Source organism: Callorhinus ursinus, unplaced genomic scaffold, assembly GCF_003265705.2.
Source record: "Callorhinus ursinus isolate GAN/ISIS: 27379988/994484 unplaced genomic scaffold, GSC_fseal_2.0 scaffold2, whole genome shotgun sequence".
NCBI classification, from domain to species: domain Eukaryota; kingdom Metazoa; phylum Chordata; class Mammalia; order Carnivora; family Otariidae; genus Callorhinus; species Callorhinus ursinus.
In genome coordinates this window covers 66,846,201-66,863,025 of record NW_027397064.1, presented here as the reverse complement: position 1 = coordinate 66,863,025, position 16,825 = coordinate 66,846,201, and the positions used below count along the sequence as shown (strand labels likewise).

The 16,825-nt window shown below is 35.3% G+C and overlaps 1 protein-coding gene and 1 long non-coding RNA gene across 4 annotated transcripts in view; one reads left to right on the top strand and one right to left on the bottom strand.

Annotated features, from left to right (window-relative positions):
• KCNH7 (potassium voltage-gated channel subfamily H member 7) overlaps positions 1-16,825 on the bottom strand; it is a 474,524-nt gene that overhangs the window by 219,955 nt on the left and 237,744 nt on the right. The gene's annotated exons all lie outside the window — the stretch shown is intronic.
• On the top strand, positions 4,783-13,781 carry LOC112809690 (uncharacterized). Its single transcript, XR_003204646.2, has 3 exons — positions 4,783-4,913; positions 9,839-9,927; positions 13,644-13,781. It is a non-coding gene; the product is annotated as an uncharacterized lncRNA (long non-coding RNA).

Here is a 16,825-nt window from a genome sequence, read left to right as displayed (position 1 = left end):
AGGCTGAACTTGGCCCGTGGACCTTAATTTGCTGATCCTTGGCATAAGTAATGGAAACCGTATTTAAGAATTTGCTTTGTTTCAACCAAATAGCTTCATTTTTCCTTTTCAGTATAATGGGGAAAATAATGTAAGCAGACAGAATTGACAGGTATTCTGTACTGTAGGAGAGATGGCTCACTTTGAGAGTAGCGATATTAAACATTTCTGAATGCCCACTGTAGTGTAGTCAATCTTAGTCTAGTCTAGTCTAAAATCAAAAAATCTGATCCCATATAACATTGGTAGCAAAGTTTTTTTTGGTTCCAGAAAAGGCACCCTGTATAATTCTAAAATGCCACCTTCAATATTATTCTTTGGTTATTTAAGTTGGAGAAGGTTGGGCAGGGATAAGAATTGCCTCTTCTCATCTGTGATAATATGATTTTCCATCTCTTTTCTTGCTTTCAGGTCAAATCTTCAGTCTTGATAACTAATAACAACAACAATAGGGCTGTGTGTCTCTTTGACATTTCTCAAATTGCAGAGTTTTTATTTCTAAATGAGAATGAAGATGATTTCTCTACAATTTTGTTTCTAATAATACTTGTCAAAGATTCAATCTCATAAGCAAGGACAGATAGTTGAATCAAATTATCTTCAAAACAGACCAATTTATGTATTTATTGAGTCAACATATCCATGAACAAGCACTCAGATGCTGCACACTTTCATTCAAATGTTGCATATGATCATTCTAGTGCTACCTTTCCTGTCTTGCACTTGCACTTGATTGGCTAATCTTATGTATAAAGAATGAAGGGAGGACTATGGCCTTAGTAGCCTCATTCTGAGCACGGAGTCCTGTCTTCCATGACCTTTTGGGACCAGGTCTTCTTTCATCTAATGACAGTTTTCTCTGGTTGCAAAGCATATATCTAGTTCATCATATTCCAAATTAGACTTGTAATTGAGCAAAGTCCTTGAGAATTTGGGGTGGGAGGGAGCATATCCCTATTGCTGTCTTTTAGAACATTCCTAGCTTATCTAATAGACATGCTAGTTTATAACCAGTGAATATTCCTCTTGGAACCACAGGCTTCATGAAATTGCCTCACCCACTTTTAGTCTTTGTCAACTTCTGTCTGTCTTTCTGTCTCTGTCTCTGTCTCTCTTTCTTCTCTGCCACTCTTCATCAACCAAAGGAACGTTACCTCTTGGGGGTGGGTACAGAGATGAGGACAAAGGAAAGAGAAGGTAGTCATACCAAAGGAACACTTGGGAAAATCCACCTTTTTCCTCCTATCAGAAATAGGAACATGCTTGGATATTCATTGAATCAGATATGTAAATTGCAAAATCTAAGTTAGAACTCTTGTTTGTGCACTATTTCCCAGAGAACATTCCTACCCCTAAGTCTCAGTATTTCTAGCCAATCTTTGTTTGTTTACCGTGTACCCGTGCTCATTCTTTAACGCTCTCTCTTCTTACTCCCATGGTTTGCACACAACTGATGTTACAGATACCGACATTTAGAATTCCTTTAGAACACCTGTGAGGTTCTCTTGGAAGTTGCCATACAGGTTTCTTTTTGTTTATAAGCTAAGGATATAACAACAGAGGTGGAATGTTGCAAAAAAAGTGACATCTTGCCACAAATTAAGAACACAGTGAGAAAAATCACTTCAATTATACAAAAACTCATCTGGATGTTAAATGCCAATATAAGTGATAGACATCCTTTTTTTAAAATTTTTTTTTATTTTTTATTTTTTTGTTATGTTATGTTAATCACCATACATTACCAACTGCATAGTCTTTTAAAACTGCTAAAATTCTTTCAGTGTTCCAGGTGGTAAAAAAAGAAAAGAAACAAAGAAACAAACAAAAAGTTTCCCTAGGTATTTAAGAAATGCAGTATTTTAAAGCCACAGTAGCAACTATAAATCAACTGCATATTTTTTTTATAATGTATTATTTGTTTCAGGGGTACAGGTCTGTGATTCATCAGTCTTACACAATTCATAGCGCTCACCATAGCACATACCCTCCCTAATGCTTGACTGCATATTTTATGTGCACCTAAACCAATTTAAAAGTTCCTTCTGTGAGTGCTTTGGTTAACTAAAAAAAATGTCACTGCACACTGAAGAGTACTGTGTGGCTATCACCTCAAGTGTTTATAATTATTAAAGGTGTTGTTACATCAAATTTGCCAAATGAAATGATTAATGGTTAATAACTCTAGCCTAAGAGCTTCATAAATGACAGATCTCACACCAGTTTTTTTCCTGCTTTACACAATAGAGATATTATGTGGTATCAGCATTGCTAAGAAATGTTACATACTCTTTGTGATGTTCTATATGAAATAATATTAAAGATTTTATAAAAAGGTTTTGAGGGAATTTCATGATTTCTCAATAGCTGAAACAATAACTTTGTAATCACTTATCACAAAAGGTTATATGACTTAAACAGTTATCATAAATTAGCATTTCTTCAAGAAAAGCAATCAATACTCCACATAAATATTTTACCCTTGCAAGATCACAGAATCCTAATTCTTTTGCATTGTTGGATCCAGGCAAAGCTGTTAACAGCCTATATCAACACTATCTCTACGAAATAATGTTCCCAAATCAAATCAGAGTTTTTAACATTTAAGATATCTTTTGTCTTTATTTGTGGTCTAAATTCTTTATGATGTTATTTAACATAGTTTCTCTTCATTTCTCTTTAAACATTGACCAGCCTTGTACTCTTAACTTTTCTAAATCCTTTTATTAACATATCCTAACTTTTCCTACTTTCCTTGTAATTATTTCCATCCTAGGCTTCTGGTTCTTTTCCAGGGTTTCCAAGAGTTTCTTCATTTATATACCACATAAATTAATCTTAAAGTGATACTTAATGATTAATCGACATTTTCATTAGTTCATTAACGAAAGTATATACTACATTTAATTAAATAGTAGATTATACATTATATGAGGTACATATTACTCTGCTTTTTAAATTATACAATCTGGAATTAGGCTACATTTCTAATTCAGCAAAACAATGCTGACCAAAGAACAGCTCAGGGAGCAACAATTAGTATCTGCTCAACTTGTCCATTTCAAACTTGAATTTGTGCAGTGTGTGGTCTCTTTAGTAAGTATGTTGCTACACAGTTGATTCTAGGAAACTCAATTTCATATGCTTGTAATCATTTTTCTAACTGTCAAGGTCATTTTTAATTCTAATCCTGTCTTCCAAGGTGCTCACCCGTCCTGATGATATGATGTACTTGACAATTTTAATGACTACTCTCCAGCTTGCAATCAATCACACACAGAGATGTTAAATGCACCCAGGGCTGCTCTCTGCAGAATATCACCTGTTCTGGGCTTAGAGGCAATGGTTCTACATTGTGTTATTTTTAAATTCTAGTGATTGCATTATTCTCCACACTGAGCCTCAGAGAAATACAAATAGAAGTCTCGCTGAGTTAAATAAGACAAAGCAGATTACAGCAAGGTGATCATCCTTAGGTGGCATCTTCCTCCAGGGTACCTTACAAATTAAGGCACCCTGCTTTGACAGTATTTGATGAACAAACCAGATAATTCAAGGGTGGAAGACTTTGCCTTTGCTAGATATACTATGTTTGTTTGTTTTATTGCAAGACAAGCAGCATGTTGCCCAGTATTTAGGAAAATTTTACTTGGTTCATATGAAAAGAACTGGCTTCAGTGACAACTCCCTAAATGCTCTATTACTTTTGTATAGAGTAGAAATGGTAAAGAAGTGAGCCTTTCCAATGGTCAGCTCAGTACTGAGTAGTTTTATGTATATGTTTTGGCTTAGAAACTTTGAATATAGGGCAAAGCAGATTAAAGTCCTACTTCTCATATGGATCAATTTATTTTCTTTTTTTAAATTTTATTGTATTATGTTATGTTAATCACCATACATTACATCATTAGTTTTTGATGTAGTGTTCTATGATTCATTGTTCGCATATAACACCCAATGCTCCATGCAGAATGTGCCCTCTTTAATACCCATCACCAGGCTAACTTATCCCCCCACCCCCTTCCCTCTAGAACCTTCAGTTTGTTTCTCAGAGTCCATCGTCTCTCATGGTTCGTCTCCCCCTTCGATTCCCCCCCTTCATTTTTCCCTTCCTGCTATCTTCTTCTTCTTCTTCTTCTTTTAACATATAATGTATTATTTGTTTCAGAGGTACAGGTCTGTGATTCAACAGTCTTGCACAATTCACAGAGCTCACCATAGCACATACCCACCCCAAAGTTTATCACCCAGCCACCCCATCCCTCCCACCCCCCACCACTCCAGCAACCTTCAGTTTGTTCCTGAGATTAAGAATTCCTTATCTGACAGAGAGAGATAGCAAGAGCAGGAACACAAGCAAGGGGAGAGGGAGAGGGAGAAGCAGGCTTCCCGCGGAGCAGGGAGCCCGATGTGGGGTTCCATCCCAGGACCCTGGGATTATGACCTGAGCTGAAGGCAGACGCTTAATGACTGAGCCAACCAGGCACCCCTGGATCAAATTATTTTCAATTGGAAAAAGCTCCATTTCAAGATTGTAGTCTGAATCTCTAACTTAGTTGTGAAGGAGTTCTGGGTCCCTGCTTCCTTACCTATGAAATGGAAATCTGGACTAGATCAGGTGTGGCAGGTGATTTTTACCTGGAATACCAATAGCCTGGAACTGGCTGTCTTAAGTGTTCTCCTGGAAATTGTGAGGTGGATTCTATGTTTCATGGGAAGGAACATTCCATTGAGTAGTGATATCTCTCATGGAGACAGAAAAAGAGAAAATAGGCGTCATGTTTGCTATTTATGATCCCTGAGCTAGATGATTTTAAATCCCCTTTGGCTTTAAGATTCAATGAGAACATAGCCAACCAGAAAGAAACTAAAGGGTAGGCCATTGTTCACATCAATACTCGTGGGAGAATAATACCTTGTTGGAGTTCTGCTCTCCCAGGTAGTTGAAGAGTACCTGTGTTCAACATAATCCAGTAAAAGTGTGTGACCTACAGGTAGCCAGTGGTTCACAGATGATATCTGTGCAAATTATATCAATTGACCTTCCTTCAAGATGAGTCTATGAGTCCATCAGTCCAGATTCTGGGCATTCCACTCTAATATCTTTCGCCAACAATTATTTGAGTATCTTGCATTTGTTACGAATTCTCAATTTAAAAAATGACAACAACTTGTTTTATGTGTGTGTGTGTGTGTGTGTGTGTGTGTGTGTGTGTGTTACCATTTCTCAGGCTAAACTTCTAAATCAGAGCACAAGTGACTTTTAATGATCATGCCATTATTCAATTTGTACTTAAATGTCACATTCCCTAACAACCTATACTATTAATGTCATTGATTTCTTTTTGGACCATCAGTGGTAAAGTTTATTCTAACTTGTCTTCCTGGAAGGTTAATAAGTCACACAATTATCTGTGCAATGAAGGATGTACTCAGTAATAACCGGTCACTTTAAGGATTTCAGAAGACTTTATCTTATCAAGTTATATTGAATACTGTAAATACTTGGGGATGTTGGTTGTTCCTTTTCATGTGTTAAACATGCTCTGTGCTTTATTTTTCCTAAGAGCCTTTTCATGGAATGCACCTTTTTAAAAAAAGAATGAACAGTCTGTAGCATTTTTTTAAATTCATGTTCTCTTGACAAATAGATTAATGTCAAATTTAAGAAGAAAAGTGAGAATAGTTTCATTGTGAGTTTAAAAAGCAACATTATATTCCAAAGTATTATAACCCAGACATGAAAAATTAAATGTTCTTTAGTCCAACTGGAAAAGGAACTAGAAGCGTCCACGAAGATGTGAGGGTTGTTGCAGAGGGGCAGACTGGGGTGGCAGTGGGGGGTAAGGCACACGTGGGAGAATCTATTACAATAATTTGGAATAAAATGCAATTTCATTTTACTTTACTACCTACTTCCAAGGGGGTGAGGAACACGGTCTAGTAAGTTTAATTAGAGGTAATGAGTAGGAGGCCTAGAAAGATATTTGCAGACGAGGTCTCCTGCGTGAGAGCCAAAGCCTGGTGGGCCAGCAGGCAGAAAGGGGAGAGTTCCAGGGCCCAGCTTTGCCCAAGGAAACCCAAGACAAAGTAGTTAGCTAGTGGCGAAACCCAAGCATGTTTGATTGAAACTGCACCAAGCTAACACATTTGAGGAAGATGCTAAATATCAAATTCTCTACAAACCCCTACATGACCTGGCCTCTGGCTACTTTTTGAACCTTATTTTCTGCTCTCCTCTTCTTCATTCACTGAAATCCATCCTTCTTTCTTTGCCTCAACATTCAAACACATTGCTGCAATCACAGGACCTTTGCACTTCTATATTCCCTCTGCCTCGATATTTACTTGGACCATCCGTTCACTTTATTCAGGCTTTGCTCAAATTCCATTTTCAGAAAGACCTTCCCTGACCACTTTATCTAAAATATTCCAATATTAGTTGTCCTATCACTCTGAATTGTTTTTCTTTATGACTCTTATCATCCTTTGGTGTTATATTACATTACTGTTTTGTATGAATGAATGAACAAAGAGGCCAGAAAAGTTGAAATAAACAATGAGGGGGAAAGCTGAGAGTGTCAAAAGTCCAAAGAAAGCCATAAAGTGAAGGGGTTAAGTCATTCTTTCAGAAGAAAGGCACCAAAGTGGGAGGAGAAGCTGGGGTTCCCTTTTTGTTACATTCCTTTGGACCAGCACGGGGTTCAACTTGGAACCACAGCGAGAACCCCTGGGGTTGGACTGATGCATCATACATGCAGGAGTTATTCTGCAAACCAGGCAGGCAGAGTTTAAGAGTGTGAGATTGAATTTTGCTGTCAATTCTGTGATTTTTGAGGTGTAGAGTCTAATTTTTCATTTCTGCTGAGTTCCAGCTCTCAAGAATACAAATAAAGTAGACTATTGACATTGCCAGCACGGAACATATGCCAAATTATCATTTGACTTTACTATGTTTTCGGGATATATGGATTGCAAGAAGATAAATTATGGCCCAGTAAAATAGAACATTGTAGTTTTTACTATTTAATTTTTCAAAAATCTATACTCTGTGGGGGCATTCATAATGCTCCCAAATTCTCATTTTGCTTTTAGATTTGTTCTATATCTGGAAGATTGGGTTTTGTTTCTATATAAATGCTACGCTTTTATTATTATTCATATGGCCAAGCATTTCTTTCTACTGCATATTTTCAAAGATTTAATGAAAGATGCAGAAGTAATTTTGAAAACACTATTCTCCCTGTCTTCAAGAACGATAACAGAATCACAGAGTTGTGACATCTGGAGATATTTTTCCACATACTTCCATTCAAGAAACAAGTAAACTACCAGCCTTAAGAAAATGTCCTATATATTATAAATCACTTTTCCCCCTATTCTCTATGTGGTATATGTTTGAACCCTTTCCTCAGTCTACTGTTCTAGAATGGAAAGATACAGTTCCAAAATTCATAAACTAATTTATTAACCCTTAATAATCTATTTTAATACTGTGTTTACAAAATATGAAATAATTTTGCAGTATTGCTTCCATTTATCATTGATAGTAATAAAGTATTAACAGTGTTAAAATATATACCTTAATAATAAAATCTCAATTCATAAAGTAGGGTAATTTAAATTGTTAAGGAAGCTCAGCCTGTTGACTCTTTTTTCACTGACATGAAAAAGTGTGAATGGCAAACACATAAGGGCAAATTTACTTACTTAGCTAGAGAAATTTCGATTTTATACTAGAGCTTCTATTCCAAATTTGATTGCTTTATTTTCCCTAATGAGGCTGTCAACCTCATGATCTCTTTTAAGAATTTAATAAATTTTTGTTGGTTATGCATGGTCATAACTTATGAACAAAAAAGAGAGTAAAGAACAAATATAACCATTCTAGAAAATCTACTCTTTGGTTCAATATTGGATTGTTCATTGTTCCTAAAATTAATAATAATAATAATAATAATAATAATTTTCCATTGAGAGAATTGGAATTGATTTGTAGACTCTTGTCATTCTACTTAGCTGATGCCATTCAACTCCATGGAGTCGATGACTCTTTAGGTGTTAAGGATTCCCAAATTTATTTCTTTTTCCCAAGCTCCCATCTTCATATAAGACTGTTTATTCCACACATATTTCATAAAGAATATACCCAAAGCTGAACTGTTTGTTCTCATCTACAAATCTCTTCCTCTTTCTGCGTCTCTTATCTTTGTTAAAGCCATTAGCTCCCCAGTGACTAAATCTAGAAATAAGAGAGTTATTCTGGAAGTATTCCTCTTCCTCACCTTGGCCTCTTCTCAAATCTTCTGGACCTTTTGATTTTATTTTCTCTAACTCTTTCATATCTATCCCCCTTTTTTCAAGCTAAGGTATTAGTTGAGATTTTCTTGCCTTTGAAAAAAAGAAAATAAGTTACCTTGACATGCGAAGCAAGCAAAAACTATGTTCAAAACAAGAAAGGAGTCTCTAGCCCTAATATTTTATATGAAAAGCAGGAGTGGTACATAAGAATTGAGTACCACTGAATAGCTGAAAGTATTGTTTTTATCTATCTGTATTAGTACATAGAGAAAATAACCAAAAATGCTTAGTATTTCATTAATCAGTCTTAAAATACCATCAACTTATTATCCATATTTTTACAAGCTATCATAGAGGTTCCCGATCAATTCTCTTTTCCTCTCTAGAAAATAGAAAAGATTCTAATATTACATAAGAATTGCAAAGAGGAAATGGATATCAAAAGCTTCTTTTTTGGGAGGGATTTAAAGTGTGCAAACATGCCAATCTCTCCTCATCCTGTTTGGCTGAAATGAATGGAGCTCAACATAGGTTTTCTACAAACCTAAACTATCACCAGGGTTCTTGGGCTGAGCATAGAAAGAAAGTAAAGCAGCATTAATTACCATCACAGACTACATGAAAGACTTATTCACCTTTATAGAGTCAGATTAATTTTGCTTTTCAATTTAGGCTGCTCCGGAGCTATGACAACATATATCATTTCTGAGAAGACTTGTTAAAACCTATTAGGATTCTTGTTTTAGCAACTCTCAAACATAATGGTCCAGTGGCAAGCAATAAACAGACATCTAAGGAGTTATAACTAGAAATCTCTGGAAAAGGAATATAGAATGCATTTTTATTTTTCAAATCTCTAGGAAAAAATAAAACTTCCAATCTTTTGAAAGATTTCCCTTGTTGTGATTTCTAGATGCCTAGAAGGTGATAGATGTGAGCACTAAAATTCTGCTTTAGTTCGAATTCTGCAAGTGTCATTTCTCTGATAGAAAGTACTCTACAAGTGAGAAGACATTATATTTGTGGAAAGTTTTCAGCTTTAATCCTGTCCCCTTGAAAGCTTGCACCATCCCTGTTACTTAGCTTGATAATTTGGTTTTCTTGGTATTAAAATAGACCCCTGACAGGTACAATGAGAAAAATTCTGTAACTTACACAAGCCGAAAAATCTGGAGTTCCACTTTAGCTTAGACACAACTCGGATTCAGGATAATTATTTAAAGTTTATTCCAATTCACCAAGCCCTTTTGTATTTTTCCATTAACACATACTGCATGCCTTCTTAGCGAATTTCATGCATACTATTTTTTTCCACTTTATTTTAGTTGTATTAGAAAGATTAATATTCTGTTCAGGAGAGATTTTATAAGCAATGGCTGACTACATATTAGAAGATCCCTTTGTGTGTAAATAAATCTCCCTCACTACCTTTAAATTCTATTATTAAAGATTTATTTCTCTGGCCCATATATATATATTTTTTTTACATCCTTTTCAGCTGCTACTAGGTAATCAGCTTGAGTGTGTGGCATGAGATATGTGGCCTGGGAGAAATGAAAGGAAACTGCGACAAAGTACGAGCCTTTGGTGAGAAACCTGATTTAGGAATTCAAAAGTTAATTTTTTAAAGCCATGCTTAAAAAAAAAAAACCTGAATGGAGTTAAAAATTATTGTGTTAATTAAAATTCTCATTGAACCAACTGACAGTAAATTAAAAGTTGATTAATTTTTAAGTATTCATTTAATTACAAGGTGACATTTACTGTTATCATTTTTTAAATTATTTTTTCTACTCAGTGTCTTAAATCCTAAATTCTCTTCAGTTAATAGGAAAGAAATGGAAATGTAATAGAGGATATGAACAGTTAATAGAGGCAGTATAAATGGCTTATAAATGTGAAAAATGTTCCACCTCACTATTAATCATATTAATGTACATTTGAACAGATGACCATTTTCTGCCAATCATGGTAACCAAGATAAACACACAGTGCTGTTGAGGATTTCAGGCTTACATACCTGAGTATAGATAAAATGAAAAAAATAAAATAAAATAAAATAAATTCCTGAGTAGAAATGTGGCAAGTTAATTTTTATAGTTCATACATTTTGATTCAGTAATTCTTTTAGAAATCTTATTAAAATAATCAGAATCATAAATAAAGGATGTAAACAAAGACACCCGTTAAAATGTTATTTTTAACAGGAAAAAGATGAAAACAGCCTAAATGTATGGCAACCAGAGAAGACTAAATAATACTACATTCATAGTTTGGAATATTATAATACTACCAAAACTGGTGCTTTCCAAGAGTACATATTGACTTGGAGTAATGTTCAAAAAAGCTGATACAAGAAAAGATGATACAACATGTATATCTAAGATCCCAACTTTTAAAACACTACACAGATTTTAAAAAAGACTAGAAAATAAATATGTCAAACCAAGAATAGTGATTATAATAGGTGGTAAGATTACAAATTCTGTTTTATTCATGTCTTTATTTGCCTATGAACATGTATTCATTTTCCAATTAAGAAAATAAATGTTTTTCAAAAATTAGTAAAAACGTGGCTTGTATATTAACAGAAAGCAAGTTGACTGAATAGTTGCTAAATTTTCAGAGAATGAACACTTGTTTGGAATAAAGAAAAATGTCTTGAATTATTACCTCATTTTTAATTTGTATCAAATGGGCATTAATGCATAATAATGTAAGCTGTGTGAAAGTATTCTTTTTACTAATAATATTTCAACATCCTTCATTATATATTTATGTAAGTTGAATGAAAATTCTAAACACGTTATAGTTTATACAAATTATTTTCTGAACATGTAAGAGTTAATATTTTACATTTTGCATACCTTTGAATGAAAATATAAAATTTTTAAGTATTAGATTTAAAAAAAACACAAAACACCTTTGATCTCTTCCAAACCTAACAAATTCAGTCATCTGGAGATACGAATATAATTACAATGTTCTGAAAATATGACTTCGTTGACTTAGAAATTTTCTTAATTTACAAAATCTGATCTACTCCTTTAGCTGTTTTTAAACCTAGTAAACATTTCATTTCTGTATTTCTTAGGCAGGTTTGTTCTATTATGTTCAGTTCCAAATCTAGTTAGTATCTGGGGTGGTACTTGGGCTGAGTGTTTACAAAGGGGCTGCAATTTGAAGATGGAATTTGACTTCCATGTGTCAACCATATCTATATACGCAAACACAAGTAGCTCAGCCAGCGAACCACTACACCGCCCGAGTGCATTGGGATTCTGTGTGAGAGGTTGATGGCATGAATAGCTGACAAAAAACATGCGGCTGCCATAAATAGGTATTTTGAACTCCAAACAAAAAGATTTGTTTTCAATAGTATTAAATAGTTCATGCTACAGGCACTGGATGATGCCAAACTCTGAGCTCAACCAGGGCACCTCTACTATAGAGTGTTCTGGGCATAACATGGCCACAGTTCTGCACCCACAAGGCATTTCCCTCTGACTTTCTATGTTAGTGAAATTTCCCACCCCTCCCAGTGCATAAGGGAGGGACTCTGTGGGGCTACCAAAATTGTTCTCTGTATTCAGCAATAGGAAGAAAGTATATTCGGAAGTGGCAAATTTTGCCCAGTGAATTCCTACTCATCCCCTAACTTTAGTCAAACGGGCCTATCTACAGACCACTGAAAATTTCATGCATTCTTCTGATTCTGCCTTTGATCACACTGTTAATTCTACTAGGAATTACTCATCATCATTTCTGTTAACCAACCTCTGGAGTTAGAGCATTCTGTTCACCTCATGTAACTGGCAATTCACTTGTGTTTTTCCATGGCATCTTCTGAACTGTGCATTATTGTATGATTCTATATTGATGTTTAAATGTTCTTTAGGCAGACAAAATTACTATGACAGTTTCCTGAAAAGGAGGTACCCTTACTCTAACTTTCGAATCTTTACAAGTGCTATTGCCTTTGATCAGGTCATTTTCTCCTCTCTGATTCCTTTTAATCATGGTTCCAACACACACACACAAACACACACACACATTCACACACACACACACACATTCTTCAAATATCAGCCAAGACATTATTTTTCCCAAGAAGATATTTCTATCTTCCCACCTAAGAGGTGGTTGGGTACTCTCCCTACATGAACCCCAAGCATCCTCTATTTTCACTATTGTGGCCCCTCATCACCTGTAAGTAAAGCCCCATAAGACTGTGAGTTTCTGTGTCATTTATGAATGAGTGAATGAATGAATAAATGAATGGACTCCTTGAATATTATTTAACTTTTCTTGCATACAGATCTTCGATACTTAACAATGAGGCTATAGGGTTGTTGAGGATAGAAACATGTTTTTTTTTTTTTTTTTTTTTTTGAGTCTGCCACCACTTTCCATCTCACAGTTAATGGATTTTCAATACTTACAGGATTTTTTTAAGGACTGGATTAGATTTTTCCTTTGCATTTTTGTCCTCATATGAAGTCATAGATGGGCCCTTAGAGATCACTTAGTCCAACCTTTTTATTGATATTTCCTTTGGATTTCACTGTGAAGGTATTTTAGGTATTTTGGCCCAGAGGCAAGATGAGTTAGTTAAGGGAGAAAGCGCGAAGTGTGCATAAATGAAGTTAGGGCAAACTTTTGCTGCTTTTTCCTCCTTTTGAAGGGATATTTGGCAGAAAGTAGAAGAGAGGGAGGAGAGGATTGGGGAGTGGAGTTGCAGCTCCCAAAAAAGATCGACACTAAATGTGACTCTGGAAGGGCCAAGGAATCGAATGAGTGGCGGGTCAGTGGGAGAGTGTCACAGTGTTATAAGACCTAGGCACTGGCCTGGGCCTCAGATAAAGCAGTCAGGAGGCTATGGTCTGGAAGACTCTGTATCCAAATCTAATTCCATCTAATTCAAGCTCAAAACAGGTCATCCTTAGGAGCATTTTGCTTCCAAGCTATCCTTAGGAGAATAGGGAGCTCAGGCATGATTACACTCACTGTGTGTCTCCTCTCACCAGCACTTTTATATAACAAAGATATGCTAAACTGAACAGGATGAGCTTGGAAGGGGAAACAGGAACACAAAACCCAAAATTTGGAAATAAGGTCAAGAGACAGGGCATATCCTTTCGATGTCATATGGGAGCATTGTTCTTAACTTTTTGAAAAGTACATTATAGCAATATAACTTGAGAGGTTAGGGAGCCTAGGCAAGCAGGGAAGGCACTTATGTTTTTATTTTAGGTACCACAGTTCCTCTAGGGAATAGCTAATGAGTTCTTTTTCCCACATAGGTCTGGCTACCCACATCATTTTCAAGAAACATTACCTCCATGGAGTGCTGTTTTCCCAAAGCTTAGGACAAAGGGAGATTGAACCAGAAAATAAGAGTAGTTAGAGAACTGTTTTTATATGTGTATTTCTGGAGACAACAAAACTCCACAATTTATTAAAATATCTTCCACTTTTTTGGTCTCCGTTTTCTGCCAATATTATGCAAATAAAGTATAGGGCTGGTGATTTAGCTATTTTCATTGTCATTTATCTTGTCTCTTATAAGTTACTGAAATAATAACTGGGTTAATATCCTGAAAATTAGTAATGTGTTTTCTCTTTTGCCTTTCTGAGTACTAGACCTTCACTTTGCAGGGAGTGAGCAATGTGATAAGAATTAGGATTCGTAAGTACTGAATGACATACAAAAGAAAAAAGATGGTTCTGTGACACAACAGATTTGAAGGCTGGGTTCAGTGAAAAGACATTATCAGTCAAAATTAAAAGGTATGTCAGATAAAAATGAGGGGAAGGAAGACTCCTAATCCTACTCCCTGTGGGAACCCTGAGAAGAAACCACACTATCCTTCATCAATTTTACATAAGAAAATAAACTTGGCAGCCCTAAGGTTTAACTTTTCCAAACATCTTTAGTCACACTTGGCATGGGTACAAATTTGAGGGGCAGGAGGTCCACCTTGGGGCTTACTGTGGTGACACTGAAGTGGATAGCCAGCAGAGGGACAAATGGAGGTTGTGGCAATGATGCAGAGGTCCCCTACCAGAGGCAAAAGACATGAGATTTTGAGTTACACAGGTCTTACTCATTATCTAAGAGTTCTAGCAGGGCAAGCTGCAATCAAGTGAACAAGAGATCTTGTCCTGTGTCATGAGTAGCCAGATAGCATCACACTTCTAGACTTTGACTTTTGCTCTTGGATAAGGTTGTATCTGGGATAAGGTCTTATACAAGGTTGTATAAGACACACTGCTCTCCAATACTCTGATGCTATTCTAGGGAGGAACTGAGAAAAGGATAATGAACTAAGAAATACGAGATAATAAGAGATGTTGTTTTCCTAGACAGTGAACATTATTTAAAGCACTTAAAGCAGCAGATCTGAAAAAGAACTGAATGGATTAGCCATTAAGTTAATGTTCTAAGACTAAGATATACTTAAAGTTAAGGGGAAAGCATTAGTAATGGGAGGAAAGAAAAGAGTTATATTTCTTAGGTACATTTGAACATAGTGTGAATTAAGCCTACAGTTTGAACTCACAATAATGTACTGGATATATACCAAGAAAGAGTAGTACCCATCTCCTCTCCTGAGACACTTAAAATTGAGTAGCAATCTAGATATCACTATTGTTTCACTATGTCTGACTCTTATCCCATGCTGTGAGGTTCACTTGGAAGTGGGATTGTTAAGGAATGTTTCATAAAGGAGGCAGAAATTGAGTTGAATCTTAATTTATGCATAGAGCTAAGGAAAATGGAGAAAATCATTGCAGGAAGAGTGGATGTTTGGAATAGAGCTGTGGAGTCAGGAGGTCATACAGTAGCTAATAAGAAACATAGAATTTCATTTCCATTTTCAGCATTATAACATATTGGATAATTTGAAAAACCCTATGAATACAAAATACCTAGAAATGTTGGGATAAAATATAGCAAACATTCATTTTAGACTCAGAATTGAACTTCTAAGAGAGGAAGAGAAACAACCAAGAGTCAAAAGTGAAAATTAAGCTAAAATCCAAAGTAGAAGCTGATTAGACATCATGGCTGCCTCAGAAGGGTTTCCCAATCATGGTGACTAAGAGAACTGAGCATTAGTGGTCATGTAAGTATACAGCAGAAAGCATCACACAAAGCCAGGATCCATAGTGTAAGGTGGACATGAGAAAAACAAGTAAATTCATCTATTTTGACCTGAGCTTGAGTGAGAAAAAGGACTTCGCCTACATTCACATGGATTTAAAGGTCAGATATGCAAACTGCAGGTACTCTCAGAGACCCCAAATAGAAAATTACCATAAATAATTGGTATTGATGATATTATGCCAGGACTTCTGTCGAAAGGAAATGAAATTTCTCAAGATTCCCAGAGAACAAAGCCTTACCAAACATGAACTCAAGATGCACAATTACAATTAAAAAAGCACATGGGGGAGGATCAGTAAAGTGCTTAATTAAAATTAGATCCACAAGAACACCAAATAGTTTACTTACTGAATATAAAATGTAAATGCATATGTTTAAAAATGCTTAGAGAAAAATAGGTTGAAACGTGAAAGAAGAACATATATTCGAAAGATAGTTCATAGTTTTAAAAAGCACTTATAGAAATAAAAAATAAAATTTAAAATCCAAGGGAAAACTTAAATAATTGGCTACTCCAGACGTCAGCTAAAGGGATGCTTAATAAATAAGTTATATGTATTAAAAGAATTATGAAAAATTAGCACAGAGACACAAGAAGAAAATTATGACAGGGTCTTGGAGGACTGAATGAGAAGTCTTTATATATATCCAATTGCACTTCTGATAAAAAGATTCTATATAATGAGAGAAAGGTAGGAGAAGAAAAATCACAGATGTTCTCCAGAATTGAAAAGCATGGATCCTCAAATCAAAGGAGGCTGACAAATCTTAAGCAAATAATAATAATAATAAAGAATCCATAGCTAGATATACCATATCATAGTGAAACTTCAGAACACTAAATATAATAAAAATATTTCAAAAGCAGTCTGAGATAAAAGCAGATTTTCTCCAAAGGGCTATAATTAGAGTGACTATAAACATCTGAATAGTATCATTAGAAGTCGGAAGACAGTAGAAAAATTATTCCATGTGCCAAGAGAAAATACTGTCACATAGAGCTTTATTCAAGTGAAGAATATGTATTTTAGTCAAAACAGCACTAAAAAATTGCCATCAACAGACCGTCAGTGAATGAAAAAACTTCTAAAGCATTAAAACTTCTTAGTTACTAAGAGTAAAATTATTCCAGAAAACAGATAAGAAGCTCAAAAGTGCTGTGAATTGTGTAAGACTGTTGAATCACAGACCTGTACTTCTGAAACAAATAATACATAATATGTTAAAAAAAAAAAAGAAGATAGCAGGAAGGGAAAAATGAAGGGGGAAAAATTGGAGGGGGAGATGAACCATGAGAGACTATGGACTCTGAGA